Source organism: Dipodomys spectabilis, unplaced genomic scaffold (assembly GCF_019054845.1).
Source record: "Dipodomys spectabilis isolate Male_0828 unplaced genomic scaffold, ASM1905484v1 ptg000113l, whole genome shotgun sequence".
NCBI classification, from domain to species: domain Eukaryota; kingdom Metazoa; phylum Chordata; class Mammalia; order Rodentia; family Heteromyidae; genus Dipodomys; species Dipodomys spectabilis.
Window position 1 is genome coordinate 2,140,329 of NW_024870790.1, and position 19,113 is coordinate 2,159,441.

At 36.7% G+C, this 19,113-nt stretch overlaps 1 protein-coding gene across 1 annotated transcript in view; it reads left to right on the forward strand.

Moving 5' to 3' along the window:
- Nucleotides 1-19,113, forward strand: part of Il1rapl2 (interleukin 1 receptor accessory protein like 2) — a 1,053,788-nt gene that overhangs the window by 617,775 nt on the left and 416,900 nt on the right. The gene's annotated exons all lie outside the window — the stretch shown is intronic.

Genomic DNA, 19,113 nt, shown 5'->3' on the forward strand with positions numbered 1-19,113 from the left:
CTATTCCACAGGAAAGAAAATAGAAAGTTAATAAAGCTATATAGCTATAAAGCCTGTACTCATAAAGAGAATATTAGTTTGGGGTAAGCAAGTGTGTTCTTGGTACTCGTAGGTATCATGAATCATATTTTCTCACCTCTAAGTGTTTAGAAACTCATGCAAGATGGCCTAGAAGCAGGGGTGGGTTAAATGGTATACATAAGAAATATTACAGCAATAAGAAGTAGGAATATATCACTGGGATTTGTTCATTTATTTAGGAGGTGTTGAAACCTGAGACAGAGCCCAAATAGTTGATCATTTTAAGTTGAAATCAAGAGAAGGAATTATTTCAAGCAGAGTTAGGAATAGGGTGAAGATACAGAGGAAGGAATATAGTGTAAGCAGAAGAAGGAATATAATGTGAGCCAAAAGAATTATATTGTGATACAATACTATAGTCCTCACAGAGAGCAGTGGAGTGAGGCCTGATGGGGAATGGTAAGCTGAACAGATAGAAGGTAGCTTTCAATGCCAACCTCAGGGGTTTATGTATGCCTCTGCATACTTTATGGACTAAGCAAACTTCTGCCTCTACTAGGCACTATAACTATTGTTATCCATCAAGCAGAACATTAGCAACATTTGCTTTCCTGAGTATTGTTCTATTTGATGCGTGTCAGAAGAAATGTAGCAAGCTGGGTCCAGGTATCCAAAGCTAATACTAGCAATTGCCTTCAATGCAATACAAAACTCCACTGAGGCTGCTGGCACTTCATGTCCACTGGCAGCCCAGAGATACATTATTTAATATTTTAGTTTATATGTTTTTCCTCTTTCCTCCAAAGGGCCTATGTTTCTCTCAATGCTTTGCCAGTTCTAGCAGCTCCAGCTGCTGCTGTCACACTTAATAAGGACTTTGTGGAGCTTAGATATTATGCTGCTGTATCAACTTTCCCACAACCCAGCAAAGGAGCTTTGAGATGAGCTGTACTTTTGAGGTTGGCTGATGTTTAGGTTTCAACCTGACAAAGATCCCAGGTCAACCTGCAACTTATTCTGCTATCAGTGAGAGGGGAAGAATCAGCAAGATTAACTTTCTCTAAAGCCCTAGCAAGGTCACTCACAAAGCTGGTAGCTTGTCGAATTGCATGAAATGATCCAAGCTAGTACAAAACCCCCATGTATTAAATGTCTGTGTCTGTATTTGCAAAGGCAGGCATCCGGATTGTGCCTGGTATGAAGCATTAGGCACTGGTTCTAGGAAATTGAGCTCAAGGGTGGGAACATCATAACTCTGGAATTATTGGCATTGACATGGCTATTTGCACCCATTGTGATGGGAATGTGTTCATGAAAGAAGCAAGATGATTCTGAAAAGCGCTGAGAACATGGGAGATTTCAAAAGGTGTGTTATTGTGCTTGCATTTTTGCTATGGATTTTTATTTCCTATTTTACTTTACAACGGTCCAGACATCAGTCAAATCAAATATAATTGGTGCGGTTTATTATTTGGGGATTGTACTGCTGCTTCCATAACATATTCAGATGTTCCAAAATGTGTCAGTAATGTCAGGATCTCATGAATGAGATGCAAATGTGATGGAAATAACACGTGCACACTCATACACTTCCAAGCACATAGGCATTTCATCTTGATAGATTCAGGGAATCCTTAGCTGGCAGTTTTAATAGGCTGTCACAGAAAAGAAGAAAGGTGAAGCTTGTATTTCCACTAACAAAATACTAAAGTGACTTACATTCTGAAAAAATGAAAGGCATTGAATTGAAATGTGATATATATATGTATGTATATGTATATATATGGCAAAGTACAGAATTGCGTAAATAGAGATCAGTGGGAGATTACTATGTGAGTAAAGACTGAGTGTTTAGTAGCAAAATCACGATGTACTAATAGGATCTTAAATTACAAAGATATGGGGAAATATCTGTTTTGGATATTGGAAGTTAAAGGCACAAGATTGGACATCTGTGTTACAGCTAGAATCTGAACTCCTGTAATGAACTGATGTTTTGTTCTTCAGTTTTGAATTTATGTCAAGATTGCAACAAGAAATGTAAGCTTTGTAAATAATCCTCATAATGTTAACAACCATGAATTCAAATCACTTAGCAGCCGTATTTGGGATGGAGGGTAGTTACTTTACTGAGTGTATGGCAAGGGAAATGGATAGGAAATGAATTTCTTTCTCCCTAGGCTACTATACATGTACAGTAAAGAGAAGGAAAAAGTATTGGAAAGTGCCATTGAATAGTGGATCTTAATCTCCCCAAGACAGAAAATTATCACTAAAAATGTCCATCTTTACGGGAGCATGTTTATTAGTCTAAGTGTGAGCATATGAGTGAGGTTTGTGAGTAAATGTGTGTATACGTATGGGTGTATCCATACATTTTACATAGACACAGAACTATGGTCTGAGAAATTTGATTTTAATACCTTCCCTCTTTCTGACTACAGAGATATGGCTTGTATTTGTGCTTCTTCCCAACCTTTACATAGCAACAACTTATATCTTAAAAGTTTTCCCTCCGTGCTGGGAAATTTTGCCTCTCCTTTAAAGTCTAGCTCAGATTCAACTTCCCCCATAAAGCTTTCACTGTTTGCAAGCTCCCTCTCATATTATTATAACCTATGGTTATAAGTTGGGAGCTGCAGTGCAGGGGAGTGTTGAGGTCACTAGAATAAAAGCCAGGTGATATAGAGAATTTGCCTAAAGAACTCATAATCAGGTAAATGTTGAGAAACACTGAATTAGTTTTAGTTCTTCTATTTATGGAACAGAGAACTGAGTTTCAGAGGAAGTCAATTAATTTACTTGACCAAGATTACAGTTCTTTAGTTACAGAACCACAACTAGCATGCAGATATTAACTATCATTTAGGATAATTATATTCCTCTTGTGTTATATTTCTACAACAAAACCAGCTACATTATATGCAGAACCCCAGTGCCAAAGGAAAATGTGGAATCCCTTGGTCAAAATTATTAGGACTTTCAAGACAGCAAAATGAGAGCATGAAACTAAGCACAGGATCATTCTAAATACTGAGCTCTGTGTAAATCCACAGATCACAAGACTATGAAGCTGGCTGTGTTCCACAGAGAGTGTTGATTCTACCTTGCATGTGGTAGGTCACTCTATAAATACTTGTTGGATGAATTAATGGATTGGATTAACACCTCTCATCTGCCAGCAATCTGTGAGAGTGAGGTATTAGACATGGATGTTTTGATGAAGCATAGGAAAGAAAAGAATAATAATGTCTTCACAGGAGACATGGGTTCATAGATGTTTGTTTGGATTATTATACATAAGCCTGCACTTGAGTAAAGTTTTCTACAAAATTTATCTAGTAAAAGTCATTGCTAAGTAAGACAATAAATTTTAAACACTCAGTGATCATGAATGAAGGGAAGGCTTTGTAGCCATATCAGGCAACGGGGACTACAAGGAAAAGGAAACATTTGGCTTCCAGTAGACCACTCTACATATTTAATAAATAAGAATTTGGAGTGCAAACAATTATTTTGAGCATACTAAAGCTGGTCAGCTTAGAGAATTGGTATGTAGTTTGCTTCTGATGAAAATAAGATCTAAAAAATTTGAATCAAAGCTTTTCTGAGATGGTTGGAATAATTATCTGGAAACCTTAGTATGCTGCCTGATCTCTGAAACCACACCTGCTGTAGAATATTACCTGGGTATATATTATCTCATTAAACTGCAGGTTCTTAATTTATATTTGCATTCTTTTTTTAATTTAAATTTTATTGTAAAGGTGATGTACAGAGGCGTTACAATTACATAAGTAAGGTTAGTACATTTCTTTTTGAGCAGTGCCATCTCCTCCCTCATTTCTCCAAATTTTTCCCCTCCTGACCGCCCTCACCCCCAAGTTTGTGCATTTCCAACAAACTGTGTCTAGTGAGTATTGCTGTTGAATTAGTTCACCCTTTGTCCCAACATTTCTATGATTCCCTTTCCTTCCTCAAATCAGATAAACTTATATAAAGACAAAGGTTAAAGAAATAAACACCAGTGACATCAGGGAATAAACCAAAGAAAAACAAAGGAAGAAAAAAAGAAATAACTGAAAAGAGTACAATTTAAAAACCCTCTTGTACATAGCTACAGAGTCATTGTGATCCTCTGCCAGGACTAAACTAGACATATACTAATTATTAAAAATTAGGGAAACCGGGGCTGGGAAGGTGGCTCAGTGGTAGAGCGCTTGCCTTGCATGCATCAGGCCCTGGGTTCAATTCTTCAGCACCACATAAGCAAAAAGAAAAAAAACCAGAAGTGGTGCTGTGGCTCAAGTGGTCGAGTGCTAGCCTTGAGCTGAAGAGCTGATTGACGGCCCCTAGGCCCAGAGTTCAGGCCCATGACCAGACCTCAAAAAAAAAAAAATGAGGGAAACCATGGAACCTGTATTTCTTTGGATCTGGCTTACTTTACTTAATATGAATTTTTCCAATTCTTTCCATTTCCTTACAAATGGGGTGATGTCATTCTTTCTGATGGAGGCATAGAATTCCATTATGTATATATACCACATTTTCTTGATTTGATCATCTACTGAGGGACATCTGGTTTGGTTCCATATCTTAGCTATGGTAAATAATGCTGCAATGAACATAGTTGTGTTGGTATCTTTAGCATGACCTTGTTTGTGGTCCTTTGGGTAAATGCCCAGCAGTGGGGTTGCTGGGTCATAGCAGAGTTTATTCTTATTTTTTAAATTAAGTTTTTTTAATTGTGAAAATACTGTACAAAGGGGTTACAGTTACATGAGCAAGGTAATGAGTACGTTTCTTATCCACCATTCTTGCCTCCTCCTTTGTTTTTCCCCTACCATCCCTTCCCTCCCACCTCTTCAGCTACACTCCCACCCCCACCCCACCCCCAACGCCCACCCCGACTAAATAGTAAAGTTCATTTTTGGACACAGCATCTTGTACATCTCATTGTTGCAATGGGCCAATCTATATCCCTATTTAAACAATTTGTTTTTTCCCTTCCCATCCACAAATTATACAAACATCAAATACAGTGAAAACAGGGGTTATACCATGGAGAGGGACATACAAAGCAACAATAAATCATCTTATAAATATGTTAGAAACAACAGCAAGAAAGGAAAACCATTTGAGTCCTTATCTTGGGGTTCATTTCATCTAACATCAACTTATCTGTCTGTCTCTGCTTGTCTCAGACAAAAACTAGTTATTGCAAATAAGGGAAACCATGGGACTTATGTTTCTTTGGGCCTGGCTTACTTCACTTAACATAATTTTTTCCAAGTCTTTCCATTTCCTAACAAATGGGGCAATGTCATTCTTTCAGATGGAGGCATAGAATTCCATTATGTATATATACCACATTTTCTTGATTTGATCATCTACTGAGGGACATCTGGTTTGGTTCCATATCTTAGCTATAGTAAATAATGCTGCAATAAACATAGTTGTGCTGGTAGCTTTAGTGTGGTCATGTTTGTCATCATTTGGGTAAATGCCCAAAAGTGGGATTGCTGGGTCAGAGGGGAGCTTTTGAGGAGTCTTTTGAGGAACCTCCATACTGCTTTCCAGAGTGGCTGAACAAGTTTACATTCCCACCAACAGTGCAGTAGGGTTCCCTTCTGGCCACATCCCCATCAGCATCTGTTGTTATTAGAGTTCTTGATTATAGCCATTCTAACTGGGGTGAGGTGGTATCTCAATGTTGTTTTGATTTGCATTTCTTTTATGGCTAGGGATGTTGAGCATTTCTTCATATGTCTATTGGCCATTCTTATTTTCTCTTCAGAGAAGTTTCTCTTTAAGTCTTTAGCCCACTTATTAATGGGGTAGTTGTTTCTTTGAGGATTTGTTGTTGATGGATTTAATTTTTTGAGTTCCAAGTATATTTTAGGTATGAGACCCTTATCCTTTGTATGGCTAGTGAAGATCTTCTCTCAATCCGGTATTTTTTATTTTTTTAAAAAAATATTGTAAAGATAATAAACAGGGGTTTACAGTTACATAAGTAAAATAATGAGTACATTTCTTTTTAAACAGTTACCCCCTCCCTCATTTTTCTCACACTTACCACTCCCAACTCTCTTCCCACAAGTTATAAAGTTCAATTCCAACATAGTGTCTAGTGGGTATCTTTTTTGCATTAGTTCATCCTTTGTCCTGCTGTTTTTGTGATTCCCTTTCCCTTCCACAGATCAGACAACCATATAAAAGACAAAGGGTACAGAAAACTAAAATAAAAACAGAAATAACTGCCCACAGGACATAAGAACCTCTCATTCCCAATTCTTGGAGTTCATTTTGATTCACTTCATTATTTATGGTCCTATGTACTTAGTGATTGGACTATGGTGATCCCCTGCTAAGAATATCACCTGCAAATTCTAGGTAAACCTGAAACCTGTATCACAAAATCTTACCCCAAGATTTTTTTCTATGTGTGTTTATACTTTAAGTCTTAGGTTCATTTAGAGTAACTTTTGTGTGTATGATCATATAGCAGTCTAAATTAATCGTATGAATTATCTCAACACATCTGTGGAAATAAACTATTTTACTGTTTATCTTTTCCTTTGCAAATCTCACAGAAGTTGAGAATTGAATGGCTTTTACCAGAATCTGAAGACTAGGGAATGAGTAGTATGTGGAGATATAATCAATAGAGTCTAAGTTACAACTAGATAGGAGTCACATTCTGGTGAAGTAGTACACAGTAGGAAAACTGTAGATAAGAATAACTTTCTGGACATTCTCAAAAGCTAGAAGAAGGACTTGGAAAGTTTTCACCATAAATACATTATAATATTTAAAGTAAGCATATATTACAATAAATATTATATATGTATATTTGAGTACCATATAAATATGTACAATTTATGTATCATTTGAAAATTAAAATTATCAAAATCATTAAGCAGAAATGTAAGAGTTTAATTTTGTTCCACTAATTTATATTTTATGTGGATATCACAGTGGATTTATAGCATCCTTTTATTTCCATACTTAGGCTTTGTACTACATTTTTTAAGTTTGTTCTTCCTGATCAAGATCTATTCCCTTTCCATACAAATTAAAGATTAGCTTGCATATTTCAGCAAAATTCCTGTTGGGATTTTTATAGGGATTGTGTTGAATTTATACTTCAACTGGGAGATAATTATGGTCTACAAATATGGGCATTGAATGTTTCTCCTTTTGTTTAGATATTACTTAATAGTACATATTTCTTATATAAGAAATTGAGTGAACTACCCTTTATAAAACAGTAAAAGCTATTACATGTAAGAAAGAACAATCCCACGACCAACAAAAAAAGGACAATGTTGCATGGTAGGCTAGTGCAAATTATGTTGCCTAATAATGTTTGAGAATTGATACCATGTCATACATTCATCCATTTACTATTAAGAATTCAATAAAATGCATTAGCCTTCATCAGGCAATATCTATTTTTAAAAGATTTAATTTATATACAATCACCAATTTTACAGTTGATTTACAGAGACAAATATTCAAATTTGATAAATCCACACTGAAGATATTGAGTAAATAGGCCCAGAAGTGAAAACACTTTCAACTCCACTTCCTAGAAAGAAGAATCACTGAAGCTGACACTTAAAGTTTGAGTAGGAATTTGCAATCTAAGCTTGTCTAATCCAGTTCCTCTGAAAAGTAGAGGTCAACATGAAATTAAATATGTAAGGATTTTATTAGTGAAAAAATGGAAGTAGATTAGGGAAGATTATCATAGTCATCAGACTATAAAGTGAACCTCCCCTGATAGGAAGGAGAGATGGAAAGAAGGTTGGATCTAACCGTCTAACGTTTGACAATAAATCCTCAAGCCACTTTCAGTCAAGGAAGTGTTTCTTCTCTACCAGAAATGAAGCTACCTTTGTATTTCTACCATGAATATTGTCTTAGAGAATAGGTAAGATTTAGAACTTCACTAATGGATTTTAGTGACCAGTAATTAGAACCAGTGGTCACTTGCATACCCTGTGGTTAGAGGGATTCATTCTACTAGCCACCAAAATATACCAAGAAATATTTTTCTTGCTTCCTTAGTAGAACATCAAAAGTGTCTGGTCATCATGGAGCAAGAGTTTTTTCTTTTCTTTTTTTTTTTTGGGGGGGGGGTCCGGTCGTGGGGCCTGAACTCTGGGCCTGGGCGCTGTCCCTCAGCTCTTCAGCTCAAGGCTAGCGCTCTACCACTTGAGCCACAGCGCCACTTCCGTCTTTTTTCTTTTTGCTTATGTGGTGCTGAGGAATCAAACCCAGGGCCTTGAGCATGCAGGACAAGCGCTCTACCATTGAGCCACCTTCCCAGCCCAAAAGGAGTTTTTTCTAGAAGCCTATTCATATGATATCCTTAATACTATGCAATATACATTTTCTTTTTTTCATTTCTTTTTTTTATTGTGAAAATACTGTACAGAGGGGTTACAGTTACATGGGCAAGATAATGAGTACATTTCTTATCAAGCATTGTAGCCTCCTCCTTTGTTTCCCCTTCCCATCCCTTCTTATCCTCCCCCCGCCCCCCCCACCCAATTCTCCCCATCCCCCCACCTTCCCTCTCCCCCCTACAAAAATTGTAAAGTTCGCTTTCGACGTAATGACTTGTACATCTCATTGTTGCAATGGGTCCACCTGTATCCCTACTTAAATGATTTGTTTTTCCCCTTCCCCTCCACAAATTATACCGACATCAAATACAGTGAAAGCATAGGCTATACTGTGGGGGAGGGACATACAAAGCAACAAAGAAATAATCTTATAAATGCGTTAGAAACAATCGCATGAAAGAAAAAAAACATTTGAATATATATCTTAGGGTTCATTTCCCTAACACCAACTTTTCTCACCTTTTCTGCTTGACTCACACATATACTAGATATTGCAAATAAGGGAAACCAGGGGACCTATGTTTCTTTGGGCCTGGCTTACTTCACTTAATATAATTTTTTCCAAGCCTTTTCATTTCCTAACAAATGGGGCAATGTCATTCTTTCCGATGGAGGCATAGAATTCCATTGTGTATATATACCACATTTTCTTGATCCATTCATCTACTGAAGGGCATCTGGGTTAGTTCCATATCTTACCTATAGTAAATAGTGCTGCAATAAACATAGTTGTGCTGGTAGCTTTAGTGTGGTATTGTTTGTAAACTTTTGGATAAATGCCCGAAAGTGCGATTGCTGGGTCATAGGGGAGCTCTATGTGGAGTCTTTTGCGGATCCTCCATACTGCTTTCCAAAGTGGTTGAACAAGTTTACACTTCCACCAACAATGCAGTAAGGTTCCCTTCTGTCCACATCCCCTCCAGCATCTGTTGTTATTAGAATTCTTGATTTTAGCCTAACTGGAGTGAGGTGGTATCTCAATGTTGTTTTGATTTGCATTTCTTTATGGCTAGGGATGTTGAGCATTTCTTCATGTGTCTATTGGGCCATTCTTTTTTCTTCTTCAGAGAAGTTTATCTTTAAGCCTTTAGCCCACTTATTTATTGGGCAGTTGTTTCTTTGAGGATTTATTGTTGAGGGATTTAATTTTTTGAGTTCCAAGTCCCAATCCCTAGGCTTTCTATTGATCTTGCTAGCTATGTCCTTTGACATGCAGAAGCTTTGTAACTTCATGCAATCCCATTTGTCCAACCTTTCTTTGATTTGTTGTGTTTCCGGATCTGTATTCAGAAAATTTCGGCCTGCGCCAAGGAGACCTAGGGTTTCTCCTACTCCATCTTGTAATGTTTTCAGAATGTCTGCTTTGACTCTGAGGTCTTTGATCCATTTGGAGTTGATTCTGGTGCAGGGTGATAGATAAGGATCTAGTTTTAATTTTCTACAAGTAGTTAACCAATTTTTACCAGCACCACTTACTGAAGAGGCTGTCTTTCTTCCAGTCTATATTTTAGCTCCCTTATTGAAGATTAGGTGGCTATAGGTCTGTAGGTTCATTTCTGGGTTTTCAATTCTATTCCATTGGTCCTGGGGTCTGTTCTTGTGCCAGTACCAAGCTGTTTTGATTACTATGGCTTTATAGTAGAGTTTGAAATTTGGTATTGATGTTCCTCCAGCAGTATTCTTTCTGTTGAGGATCGTTTTTGCTAATCAGGGTCTTTTATTGTTCCATATGAATTTTTGGATTGCCTCTATTATTTCCTTGAAGAATGAGGTTGGAATTTTGATAGGTATCGCATTGAATTTGTAGATAGCCTTGGGAAGTACTGCCATTTTCACGATGTTGATCTTTCCAATCCAGGAATATGGGAGTTTTTGCCACTTTCTAAGTTCTGTTTTAATTTCCTTTTTCAAGTTTTTAAAGTTTTCATCATAGAGATTCTTCACTTCTTTGGTTAAGTTAACTGCTAGGTATTTTATTTTTTTGTGGGGATATTACGAATGGGAAGTTGTAATAATTTCAAGATTGTCCTGTAACTTCCCCCAAAGGCCTTGACATTTCAGAAACAGTATCAATATTTTTGAAAACCATGAGAGGTTATCACTATTTTAACAGTAGAATTTTGTTTTATTATGTTGGATTTCAATGGCTCGGGTTCCATTTTAGTTGAGTAGTTCAGTTTTCCTAGTTGTAGCCTACCCTGTTGTGTTTTGAAAATGTGCCAGCTTGATATAGAGAAGAGATTTTTATCTTGTAGTTTTGCTATGAGTACCAGTGTAGTACAAATAGAAATGTTTTCTGTTCTTTCTTGTTTTATTTCTGCTTCGTTTGAGCCTTGGCATTGCAAGTTACCAGTGGCAAAATTCTATAGAATTTAGCTGAAAGTTTAGATTGCCAATTATGATTGCATTTTTGAGTAGTGTTTATCACAAGCTCTGTTCTATGCAGGTCACTGATGTGGCAAAGGCTATTTTTCTTTGATTGAAGACAGATTCATTCATTAGAAAATGCATGGCTATGGATTCTCACTAGAAGAGATATATTGTTGAGATTACCCATAGAGAAGTGTTGATGTATGCTCATTTGTTGATACAAGTGGTGGCTTGTGATTAGAATTTTTATGATGTATAACAGTAGGTACACATTAATAGAAAGTGAGAATGGAGGAAAATGTTAGAGATTGTGTACCCCTGACCCACTACATATACATATTAAGGAGGAAATTTATTGTAGCTCATTACCTTACAATTAAATAGGGGGAGAACTATTAAAGGTCTGTTTATATCAGTGCTGATTCTATTTCCTCTTCAATTTCTTAAGTAGCTTTGTCTGAAATTAGCTTATTTCATATCAAGTAGCTTACACCAAAATTGAAAGAATATTGTCTACACTAAGAAATTATTTAATTTCATATAAAAAAGACAGTAGGAAATTATGACCAATTTGACAGAAAACTTTAAACTTCATTGTGGAAAACTGAAGTCTGTTTTTATAGGGATGTGAATGGTTGATTATTGATTCAAGACACATGTTTGAACTGTATTGTCTTGCACATGTGTTTTTAGGTACTTGAAATACATATGTCCCAAATTGTTATAAATGGGTTGAAAGTGTAATAACTATATACTGTATTTCAATGAGTTAGTATAAAATAAGAATGTAACATATCTCACTAATATTTTAACATGATATTATACAAATTAGGCTGACCTAAATATGATACTTTAATTATCCTTCCCAGGTTAAAAATGTAACTACTAGAAAATTTCAAATTACATATATAGATTTCATTATTCTGTTAGACAGCAGTTACCTAAACTGTTACTCTCTAAACTATGATCTATGGATAAGTGCTATCAGCATCTTCTGGCAGTTTGAAATACACTTATATGTCTCAAACTAAAACTACCGAATGTGAATCTGAGTTTTAAAAGATTCCTAGAGTGATTTGATTTGTGTATGCATTAAAGCTTGGTGACTACTGAGGTACTATCACCATTTCTTGTTCAGAGAGTTTTTCATTTTCAGTGCTGAACTTATTAGACCCTTTCTGAATGGATATATGCCAGTTTATACCAGTTCAACTGTAGCATATGTACTCTCAGCGCTGGTAGAATTTTAGCTGAATTTATGTGCGATGATTTCCTGATCTCCTTTACCCTAATATGATTCTCTTCTTCATGCTGTATGATTCATGTTAACAAATCAGATATCAGCAATGAATGTGGGTTCTTTAGCAGAGCAATAATGAAAAGTATAAATTCTGCTGGTACCTAAGTCTACCTCCTGCTCAGAGCCTCCTTGATCTATATCAGGACAGCCAACTGTCTGTTTTATTGTTATGATTGTGTCGTCTAGTAGAATCTCAATATAGGCTGTCCATTAAAAAAATCTACCTACAAAATAGGGTTCCTTTTGTATTCTCTATTGTGAGTGATATAGCCACCAGTTATACCTATGGATGAAATCCAGATTGAACACGTGGTCAAGTCTGCTGCAGGTTTCTATCTTTTAAAGATGATCATGGAATTGATAAGAACAACTATGTCAAATATTTGTGACATTTAAATAAGTTAATATATGGGAGTGTTTAGAAAGTGCTAAAGAGTGGGCTCTATTTGGATATTAGCCAGTATTTAATATTCACGGTTCTTCACAACAAATGACCTCCACCTACTTTTTTAGTGAAACCACTTTCTTATCTATGTGTTTTTCCTCATACATTTCTTATAACAAACAAGGAGCTTAACAGCTCATGCATGTCCTTCATACTGGTTTCCATCCCTGGAATAAGCTTACTTTGTCATGTCTGAAAAAAATTTTTACTTGTTTGGGCCTAACTTAGTTCCGGACCTTCAAGGTTTCTTTTCTTTTTTTTTTTCTCTTTTTCCTTTTCTCTTAATATGATAATGGAGTTTGGAATCAGATACTCTACCACTTGAGATAAAGCTTTACTCCTTTTTCTTGCTTTAGTTATTTTTAGAGTCTTGTCTGGGCACTGGTAGTTCACATCTGTAATCCTAGTTACTCAGGAGACTGAGATCTGAGATCCAAGGTTTAAAGCCAGCCCAGGCAGGAAAGTCCATGAGATTCTTATCTCCAATTAACCACCAGAAAACCAGAAATGGAGCTGTGGCTCAAAGTTGTACAGTGATAGCCTTGAGCAAAAGTGTTCAGGAATAGCCCCCAGGCCTCAAGTTCAAGGCCCATCACTGACAGCAAATAAATAAATACATGAATACACATACATACATACATATATACATACAAACAAACATAAAATAGACGGCTAGATTTTTACCTGGGGCTGGCCTCAGACTGTAATCTACTTTTCTATGAACTGATTTTCCATGTACTTTGGACCACAGGCTTGTACTTCCATGCCTGGCTTATTCACTGAGGTTGAGGTCTCAATAACTTTTTGTCCAGGTTGGCTTTAAGCTGTGTTTCTCCCAATCTCTGCCTTCTGAGTAGTTGGGATTACTCCTGCAACTGGTCTTCGGGGCTTCATTCCTACAGCAAATTTTTACTTATAGTCCATGTTTATTTATTGAAATACATCCCTGAACTGTGATTATCCAATGTTGGAAGCTTATAGAAGCCATTTGATAAATGCATGATGCTGTCCAAATGGAATGTATGGCAACATTTCAAGTTTCATTCCCATGAACATTCAAACCAAAGTAACCAAAGCTCTCCCAGACAGTGAACTGAAACAGCTAATTTTTGTAAATAGAACAACAGGTGGTCTTCTAATCTATTCAAATTCAAAGGAAAATAGTTATTTGTGACTTTCAAACAAACACAGATTGGTGGGGAAATGGCTTTGTTTTAGCCAGTTTATGTATGCAATTTTAAAGAACTATTTCTTGCTATTTATTTGTTTCCTGTTTTATTTGAAAACAATCATCTCAACTAGAATTACAGCCATAAATTGCTATACAAATGTATCTAATTTAGAGGAGATATAGTGCAACAGAATTACTTCAAATAGCTGATTTCTGATTATCTTACAAGCATTTAGCAAAATTAGAATATAAAGAAATTTATAGTTAATACTAGTACCTTTTAACATTTCTGTAAGTGTATGTTCTAGAATTCAGGATCAGCATCCCTTGCACATATCTATTAAACTTTCAAATTCATCAGCAGCTCCCCAAACCTATGAGACAGACTCTCTGGGAATGGGTCCAAAATTCATTTTTAACAAGCAACTTACCTCCTTCCAATAATGCAGATACACATAAATGTTTGAGAACCTTTGCACAAAAGCTTCAGATTGGTTCCACTGCATTTACTATGGGTCCCAACAGGAACCTTATATAATTCATTTGGATTGCTATGATGATTATTTGAATATGGTCATGTATTTCTTACTACTTGTTATTGCTTATGCCAATTTTTCTGCCCTTCCTCCAAGATTATCTTAGAGCTCATTTTTCATTATTTGATTTACTTCTCAAATGTTTCCTAGTCAAAAATGTGATTTTTTTCTTTCTGCACCCATATTTTGGGAAATCTCTCTCTCTCTCTCTCTCTCTCTCTCTCTCTCTCTCTCTCTCTCTCTCTCTCTCTCTCTCTCGTGCTCTCTCTCTCCACTCCCTCCCTCCCTCCTCTGTCTCTTCTAAGTAATATTGCTAACAAGATTTTACATATACGATCTTGGATCCTTAGTGTTTGAATCCACGTCTTACTTTTCCTTCTTCTAGGATGAACTGCATTTACTTGTGAGCATACACATAACCATCCTTTGTATAAATAATGTATGCCAAAATAAACTTGAAGGCATACTGAATATGTATTTATACATAGATTTTTTCCAAGAAAGCTGTTTGCCTAATATAGCAGTGAACCTGGAAATGCTGAAATGAATCATGGAAACAAAGATGGAATTTGGTATAGATTGGTATAATAAAACCTGGAGATAGAATTATCTAGTGTCTTGTCTAGCTGGTTCTCTTCAGACCTTCATTTCTTTTCTTGTTATGTTCCAAGTGCTTCTTTGTTCCTGCTCTTCATTTGATGACTTTACATCCATGTCTTTGCCAAGAATTTGGCCCTTGAAACACTGTTCCTTAACCTTACAGCTTATGTATACCTAGATTAGGCACACCATAGGGGAGGGGCAGATCATTTCCTTTAACAAGATTATGTTATGTGTAAGAAGTTGTGCTCTGTGAATTGATGATTAAGCTCAGAGTTATGTGCTGCCAGAGTATGGTACAGAGCCATGTCACACAAAGAGCTCCCATCAGTGTGTCTCTGAAACAAAGGAAAAGGTGAATACTCACTTTGATGACTTTTTTTTCCTAGCAGCCACATTGCTTTAGTTCTGAGCTCCTGGACTAATGTACAACGACAGCCACAGAACATTGTTCAGGCCCAGCATAGAGATTTTAAATGAATGTTTGAGGTAGCCAAGCATGTAAGAGCATGTACACATACATTTATACTGGATATCTAAACTTAAAATTTTTTCTGGTTGACTATTGCAAATAGATCCATTTTCACTAAAGTTTGTACTGATTTTGTACAATCACTTGTGAGTTGATACTAGAAAGGCTCTGGGGGAGTGTGGTAAAAGGCTGAAAACAGATGATTTCCTAGGAATTAAAAGTGAGCTATCTAGCAAGTTACATGGTAAATTACAAAGAGAATTCTGATCTTACTATACAACAGCAGCAATAAAGGGTGGCAGAAGTTAATGTCCTCAGTTATTCTCTGGAAATATCTTTTTGCTCTAGCACAGAAGAATGTTTGTTAACAAAAATGCACACCTAAATGAATGCAGTTATTGGCTAAGATTAAATATTTCTATTTTAGAGCTCTTTATGATTGTTGCAAAGAAAATTTCTTCAGCCCTTCACAAACCTTAAAACTGACTAAAGCCGAGCACCAGTGTCTCACACCTGTAATCCTAGCTACTGAGGAGACTGAGATCGGAGGATCATGGTTCAAAGCCAGCCTGGGCAGAAAAGTCGGTGAGACTCTTATCTCCAATTAACCACTAGAAAACCAGAAGTGGCGTGGTGGCTCAGAGGGTAGAGCACTCACCTTGAGCTGAAGAGCACAGAGTTCAAGCCCCATGACTGACAAAAAAACAAAATAAACAAACAAACCTGATTAAAACTATCTGAGTTATAGCACTGGTGAATGGTCATGCATTTTCCATTTTGAAAATGCAGATGATCAGTGTGTCAAAAACAACAAAAAGAAAATGATTGTCATTTCCACAGGAGGTTTAGTGAGCTTTACACAGCTATAACTGAGATGTTCAGTTGTTGATGGTATCTAAAATGCTACATACCTCTGAAAAGAATCTAATAAGGTCTGATTTTTCTTGCCTTCTAGGCTGTGGATCATTCAGTGCACCATTTCTTCATTGAATGAGTTTTTCTTGTATATCTAGTATGTACCAAACACTTTCATAGGCTTTCATGTCTATGGCTGTTCCTTAAAATTGAAATTTCAAGTGTGCCTAATGCTTGCTTTCCTAGATACGCACAAGGCTGAGATCTGAGAATCACAGTTTGAGGCCAGCCTAGGCAGGAAAGTTTATGAGACTCCTATCTCCAATTAACCACCCAAAACAGCTAGAAGTGGAACTGTGGCTCAAATGTTAGAGCACCTTCCTTGAGAAAACAAGCTAAGGACATACCCAGGCCCTGAGTTCAAGCTCCAGTGCCGGCACAAAAAATGTATGTACAAAACACTATGCTGAAAATGAACTTTACAACTGGCCGGGGAGGGGGGCGGGGGAGTAGTTGGTGAGGTGGGGAGGGAAGGTATGGTAGGGGAAAAACAAAGGAGGGTGTAACAATGCTCCATAGGAAATGTACTCATTACCCTACTCATGTAACTATAACTCCCCTGTACAGCATCTTTACAATAACACTATATTTAAAAAGAAAATAAAAAAGTTTAACAAATTTTAAAAATGTGTTTAAAAGAAAATTGAATATTTCTACTTTGGGACCTGAGATTCCTATATTCTGCTGGCTCTACTCTTTAGTCATAGATGCAGCCACTAGTTACTTCTGAAATGTCAGAGTTCTCCATGACTTTACCACAATTCTTCTCCTGTTCTATGCTAGAAAACATGCCATGTTCATCATAATCTTTACATTTGTGGCCCTTAAATTCAAGTCTAACTCTGGATTCTCTTCTGATTCCAGTTGCAAACTTCTAGCTACACTACTGGTCAAGCCAGCATGCCTGTTGTGTGGAGGTTTCCTGCATGATCCCAAACCCACATATCATCTCTTGTTTTAATTCCCAACTCCACCCATAAATCTACTCCTCATTTTGTATATCATTGGTTTATACAAACTAATACTTTAATATTCTGCCCTCTACGTTGGGAAAATCAGGCATGTATAATGCCATTTTTTTTCCTTCTCATCACACAAGAAATCAGCTTTCACAGTCTGGTAATTCTACCTTTCCTGAACATGCACTTTGCTATTCCTACCCTCAACAGCTTAGTTTAGGCTGCCTATAGCCCATATGTTATTGCTTCAAAAGCATCAAGTTTATTTTTTTCCTTAATGCAACACCCTTAAAATTGACATATACCTTCTAGCTCACTATGTTTTGGTTCTGTCTCTCATGTTCCCTTGCATCAGATAGGTAGTCAAGAAATATTTTGAGTTAAATGGCTCACTGGAAACTATAAAATGCATGTATCTGTCCCATTTGTTAGGAAATTGAAAGACTTGGAAAAAATTATATTAAGTGAAGTAAGCCAGGCCCAAAGAAACATAGGTCCCATGGTTTCCCTTATTTGTGATAACCAGTGTATATCTGAGTCAAGCAGAAAAGGTCAGATGTTAGGGAAATGAACCCCAAGAAAATTATTCAAATGTTTTTTTTTCTTTCATGCAATTGTTTCTAACATATTTATAAGATGATTTCTTTGTTGCTTTGCAAGTCCCTCCCCCATGGTATAACCCTTGCTTTCACTGTATTTGATGTTTGTATAATTTGTGGATGGGAAGGGATACAGGTGGACCCATTGCAACAATGAGATGTACCAGTCCTTATGTTGAAAAACGAACTTTACAACTTTGGTTTTGGTTGGGGGGGAGGATCAGGTTGTGGGGGGGGGGCACGCGGGTATGGGAAGGGATGGGAAGGGGAAACAAAGGAGGAACAACAATGCTTGATAAGAAATGTACTCGTTATCTTGCCCAAGTAATTGTAACCCCTCTGTATGGTATTTTCACAATAAAAAAAGATGATTTAGAAACAGCCCAATGCATACAATAAGAAAAATATCACAGAAAAGTAGAGTAGGCAACTCATTTTGTATATGATAAGGAAAAGAAGCAACTATTTAAGAAGTAATCGTGTTAGTTGCTAAGTGAGGAATGCATCTTTAGTGGCTACACTTTAAAACAGTTTACTGCACCCTCAAAATTATTCTTTTTTTTGTTGTTGTTTCAGCTAGAGCTCATTGGAGATCTTCATGAGGAGCTAGCCAAGGTTACTAAATTTCTCAGACTCATTCTTTCAGACAACCTAGAATAAATCAAGCTCATTGTAATATTGAACTGAGCATGAACAGTTGCATACATGTCCACATTGCTTCCTTTAGGTACTTGTGCTTTATGACTATACTTACCATGTGACTATACTTACCATGTGACTATACTTACCATGTCAAGAAGTGTTTGCCTGCCACCTTCTGTTTTAAAACATGCACTCAATGACCTTGAGGTGAGCATGTCAATAAGTGTGCCCACCATCTTTCCTTTTTGAACTATGATCTCAAACTGAGCAAGATCAGAAATGTATACCTTCAACAGAGAGTGCTCAAAACCATGCCTATCCATAATGTGCTTTCCCAAATAATTACATATAGGCTCCTCAAATAAAATCCTGTGCTTCTCTTCATGGAGAGCACTGTTTTGTTAATGACCTCCCTACTCTCCTTACCTCCTACAACTTACAATTATTTCTACATTCCTTGATCTCCTGATTGTGCTTGGTGGCTCTAAACTTACCAAGATATAGGCCAATTGGGTTCAGTTTCAGAGAATTTCCATAGGAGAAAGCATTTTGACTTGAGCCTTAAAAAATAGACCAAGTACATAAAATATGAAATATAGTTGCTTTGTTCTAGTATTTACTTACTAAATAGGGACTGTTGCAAAAATTGTAGGTATAAGCAGTGAG